The sequence below is a fragment of the Sus scrofa genome, chromosome 2 (assembly GCF_000003025.6).
Source record: "Sus scrofa isolate TJ Tabasco breed Duroc chromosome 2, Sscrofa11.1, whole genome shotgun sequence".
NCBI classification, from domain to species: domain Eukaryota; kingdom Metazoa; phylum Chordata; class Mammalia; order Artiodactyla; family Suidae; genus Sus; species Sus scrofa.
In genome coordinates, this window is record NC_010444.4 from 27,027,470 (window position 1) to 27,033,483 (window position 6,014).

Here is a 6,014-nt window from a genome sequence, read left to right on the forward strand (position 1 = left end):
ACAGAGTGTGGATGGGGCAGAAACAGGAGGTCGGTCATTCATACCACAAGGCTTCCTGGGAGGAACCAATGAGACCGCGTATTAACACGTGGGCAGGTCTGGCATGGAGTAGGTGTTCAGGCCACGGGGGCTGCTAGAGACGATTTTGGGGCGGCCTGTCTCCCGTGGACAAGTCTTGGCCAGCCGTGCAGGGTCCCTCCAGTCCTTGCCCACCCAAGACATTCCCTCCCCCCCCAGAGTTCCTTTCCCCAGCCCTTCCCGATGTTAATGCTCCTTGGACCGTGGCCCCGCCTCCTGCCTCTCTGACCCCAATCCAGCCCCAAGGCAGTCCAGCCACACCCTTCCCCTGCTCAAAAAACTCTACAAAGGGACTAATGGCTCCTTAAGTTCACATTCTTGGAGGCTGCCATTCAAGACCGTGTCCAATTTGATGCGACATTTCCTTTCCCACCCACATGCTACAGATCTCCCAGAAATATGAAATACTAATGGGAGAGCTGGGTGCACTGTGTCCCTCAGCAGAATGACTGAGGAGCCTAATCAACTCCCAAGGACAAGCTGAGTGTGATGGGCCCTTACCCCAGATTCCCTAGGCCACCTGTATGCTCTGGCCTCGGTCCATACGGTCCATACGACACGTGTCTGTTACTAGCTCGCCCCCTCCCACCAATGCTACCATCAACTCCAAGATAATGGAGCTTCTTCTCTTAAAGCTACAAAATGGCATGGGGTTTCTCCGGTCAGTTTCCTTGTACTGCTCTTATCTCCCTTGATACCTGCCTCTATGGGCCCCTCACCCTTAACAAAATGCCTTCATTTTGCCTTTACTGGTTCTAACAGGAGATCCAGGCTCAAGTCACAGATTCCCACATCCAACTCCCTGTTACGAGTCCCCTCCTCCTCCATTCTTCTCTCCCTTCTCAATCTGCACTCAATGCATAAAGTATTCCTGTCCAGACCAAGGGCAGATCTTTTTTTTTCTGCACCTGTGGCATGTGGAAATTCCCGGGCCAGGACTCAAACCTGCACCACAGCAGTGCCGACAGTAGATTCGTGACCCACTGAGCCACCAGGGAACTCCCGGGCAGATCTTAAACAGAAATCCACTGGCCATACACAGAATGGCGAAATCTCTGATATTATGTTTCTACCAGTGGGGTAGACAGCTACCACCATCTCCTAAAGTGTCACCCAAGATGGAATTTATGATGGATTTAAAAGCTGGCTAATTTCAGACTCTTCTTGAGGGGAAGTATTGGCCATGTATGTGTATCTTGGAGTAAAGCAAAAGGATGCAGGTCCCCAGTACCAATATTCTAACAGAGTGGGCCCCAGGCTATCTATTCCCCGCCACATGATGCTGAGGCAAAGACAGCCACTCACAGCCGTCGGATACAGATGCCCCCTAGCATTGCACACAGCCCCGAATACCATTGCGGAGCCTTAAAACCTGAAAATATTATTGTTGAACCTTTAGGTTGTCACTAGCTGGCTATGCCTGATATGGTCACTATAGCCTCTGTGTGGGACACAGTTTCCTGCTCAATGCCAGGACACCTGGACAACATGGCACCCAGGGTGTCATTCCCCTCTGTTTGGAGAGTACCACCCTTCTTCCACAGCACCTCCGGCCAAGTGTGTTTCATTATCCCGAGCAGCCATTGGGAAAAACAAACAGGAATGTGCCCGTGCATTTGCGTGTCCCCCTGAAAGCTGCCTTCATCATAGTTATGCTGCCCAATTGGCTGCTTACCACGTGCTCTTGAGCGCACCTTCCATCTCATGCATCTTTGTCACAGCCTTCCCGATGTCAACCCCTGCTTCCGCGACCTGGCTCAAGAGCTGCTCTGGCCCTGGGATCCCATCAGCGCATTGCAAGTGAGGACTGCAGTCCAGCCCAACACTGCATCTCTGAGGATGACTACCCACTGTACCCATGTCATCCACCAAGATGCCCCCCTGCCAGAACACAGGCATCTTCCTCTCAGGGGAGCCCCCGCTCAGCGTGTACCACACACCCAAAGGAGTTGAACACTGGACTGACTCTAACGTGGTAACCCTCTCTTTCTCATCCTCCCCATTGGGCACAATAAGCCATAGTGCCACCGCAGCTAATGCAGCCCCTCCTGAACCCCCCAAAGCAAACCTCCTGCTTAAGGCCATCCCCAGGCTAGTCTGTACAGATACATGGTCAAGTCTACATGTCAGAGGTCCAGCCACTGGGTACACTCTGGCCCCATGAGCAAGCCACTCCCTTATTCACATCATGCCAGGTGACCCAGGGCTCAAGACAAAAAAGGCCTACAAAACCACCAATGCCCCTGGTCTAGGCCCCTAGGTCTTGCTGTGTCTCATCCAGGACAAGATGGACAGGACACTGATTGATGTTATCAAGTCTGGTCCCTGGCCCGTGAGTCCAGATCATGCCTGGATCCAAATCCACATGCCTATGTTTGTGTCTTCCTAGACCCTCATAGCATGACGGAAGGTATAGGTTTCCACAGGCCCATATTTTTTTTTTTTTTTTTTTGTCTTTTTGGGGCTGCACCCATGTCATATGGAGGTTCCTAGGCTAGGGGTCAAATCAGAGCTGTAGCTGCTGGCCTACGCCACAGCCACAATAACATGGGCTCCAAGCCATGTCTTTGACCTATACCACAGCTCATGGCAATGCCAGATCCTTAACCCACTGAGTGAGGCCAGGGATCAAACCCACGTCTTACATGGATAGTAGTCGGGGCAACTGCTGAGCCACAACAGAACTCCTCCACTGGCTCAGATTTTTATTAGGAATATGAGGAATTAGAAGCCCCAGAGGGGACCTGGTTCACTGGTGCCACTCGCCTAGATGACTCCCTCCTGACGTCCCAACTCTCTAAACTCTACTAACTCTGATGACCTCCCTACCATTTTCCAGCCACCCCACGATGGGACCCTGCTGATCACAGTCTCCAGGCAGAGGAGAAGAGCATCTTCCTACCCATTGCCCTCGACATGAATGACGTCGGGGGCTGGACGAGGGGGAATAAGGGTTTGATTACACAGGGAATACCCAATGCAGCAGCGGAAGTGTCCGAGGGTCTATCCAAACCTTGTGACTTTCACGGTGGAACCTCAGCCGTAGCAGTCCAGGAGGGTTTCACTGAAGGGCAAGAATCCTAACTGCCAGGGTGGCAGATAGCAGACTAGCTCCAGATGCCCAGCTGGCTGCCCAGGAGGAGCGTGCACCCTCAAGGGAATTTCCTGCTGTGTGTGGATAAACAATGCAGGCAAAGGAATCTAAATAGCCCAAAGATACGCCACCGAACCAAAACCAAATTTTATACAAAGCCGGCTGACGTTCCTCGTTCCTGGATGTCCCCTGCATCCTGGTGTGGCTTTGTTACAGCGACCACTTCTGCCAGGAAATGGACTTGGTACAGTGAACTGGCGATGTAAAATCAGTACAGCCGGCAGCCGAGTATGTTAAATGAGAGACCACCTGAAATTAATCTCTCCCCTCCATCACCTCCAGGAATTTTTCAAAGTGGGGGCAGGGGCGGCGCAGGGCAAGGGTGGGTGGCGCTCCTGTTGCCTATCTACACCTCCAAGACCAGATGCACTCTCTCTGCAGATGTTGGGGAGCCCTGTTGTCAGTGGGCCCCTCACCTAGGGATTCTCCTCACTTTGCCAGTGTCTGAGTCAGCAAGAAACCTTTAAGTCACTTGTGCTCATGGTGGACGAGTGGTGTGTTGGACATGCAGTGCTTTTACCCAAGAAGGAATGGCAGACTGGTCATCGCATTGCATCAAACAGTATTTGTTGTTATTCTACCCTTACCCCAAAACTGCACCACCATCTCCTGTCCCCATACCCAGATCCTTCCTTTTTTTTTTTTTTTTTTTTTTTTGCCTTTTCTAGGGCTGCTCCCGCAGCGTATGGAGGTTCCCAGGCTAGGGATCTAATCAGAGCTGTCGACGCCAGCTTACATCACAGCCACAGCAACGTGGGATCCAAGCCTTGGCTGAGACCTACACCACAGTTCAAGGCAACACCAGATCCTTAACCCAGGGAGCAAGGCCAGGGATCGAACCCGCAACCTCATGGTTCCTAGTCCGATTCGTTAACCACTGAGCCGCGACAGGAACTCCCCCCAGACCCTTCCTTAGTCTGTTTCCTGACAGTCACACCTGCTTCACTCACCAGGTGCTTAGGAGAACTGGCTTCGAAACCTTCAAGCTCAGTGGCCTGGAGCAAGTTCCTTAGCCTTTCTGTGACTCAGTTTCCCCATCTATAAAATTATGATCACAATACTTACTTCATTAGGGTGTTGTAAGGGGGGTGAAAACCTCAGTCTCAGGAAAGATCATAGAACAAGTCTGACACAAAGGGAATACCGAGGTATTTACACATCAAGGGGAAACTCAGTTTCTACTTCCTCCAGAAAGCCTTCCATACCTATTCCAAATCCAGTTTCTCCTTAGCCAAATCTGATTGCATTTTTTTTTTTTTTTGGTCTTTTTGTTTTTTTGCCACTTCTTGGGCCGCTCCTGCGGCATATGGAGGTTCCCAGGCTAGGGGTCCAATCGGAGCTGTAGCCACTGGCCTACGCCAGAACCACAGCAACGCAGGATCCGAGCCACGTCTGCAACCTACACCACAGCTCACGGCAACGCCGGATCGTTAACCCACTGAGCAAGGGCAGGGACCGAACCCGCAACCTCATGGTTCCTAGTCGGATTCGTTAACCACTGTGCCACGACGGGAACTCCTGATTGCATTTTTGATCATCACCTCGCTGTTGATCATGTGTCTGTTCTCCATCACAAATGCATTCACTTTGACTTCCCAAGTCAGAGATAAAGGTCCTTGAAGGAAGGGATGCCACTGTACCTGGCTCTCCTATGACTTACGATGTCACCTTGCACTTACTTTTCTTAGGATTGAGTTTCTCTCCCTGGAGTGGCAAAGATGTGGCATGAATGCCAACATTTGTTCACCCCCACGGCCTTGGGAGACACTAGAACTCAAAAATAATTCTCTTCTCTGAACCTGGGTCCAGACTCAGGATCCTTCCCAACACAATGTTTTGGACAACGTCTACCAAGATATTCAATAAATATGTACTGAATACTTCCGAGGTTCTACCCACATCTAGGATTCTGGAGATAAAACTTTGGGCATCTTCTCCCTGCAATTATGGAATTTGTCACTTAGTGGGGAAGAAAGACTATACGCAAATTCATAAATGAGAAAGCATCAGAGAGTGATCAGTAGAGTGATGAAAATAAAATAGTGCTGTTAGTGCCTGGCGGGGGGGGGGCGACTTTAGATTGGATGTCCAGGAACTTTCTGAGGCCCCCAGGTATGTTGATCTCATGACGTCGGTGCAGGCCTGAGACTGTGTGCTGCCAACAGTGAATGTGGGAAGGCAAGGAAACACCGACGTGGTGAGAAAAGGTGAGGATACAGAGTCAGAAGACCTGGGTGCAGATCCCATTTCCCATGCTTATGGAGTTGGGTGACCCTAAGCAAGTTATTGAACTCCTGTGACCTTCATTTTCCTTATCTGTGAAATTGGAAGAATACTATTACTCACCTCAGAAGGTTATATTAAGATTAAATAAGATAAAACATATAAAATTCCTGGCACATAGTATGTGCTCAATAAAAGGCAGCTACTGTGTACCACCACAGGTCCATCTGCTCCTAACTGCAATCTTCTGTTGGAATTACTCCAAAGACAAAGCCCAAAAGTACCACTTAGTAGGTAATGAATATAGCCTCTGAGTTGATTTTTGCCCAACAAAACTCTTCTTCTTGAAAAGTAAATTCTCGAGAGAGCTTCTTGTGAACATGAATGCCAGAGTCCAATGAAGATGGCCCCATGGCTCTCTCGTTTAGGCAGCATTCAGATTTGGAAGGACGTTGGCCTAATAACGCTCCCCTATCAAATGGGAGCCTGGCTACGTGCCCCGTCTAAGTCGGTGGGCTGGGAGGGGGGAATTTCTGAGACCCAAAGGGCTGTGAGATGT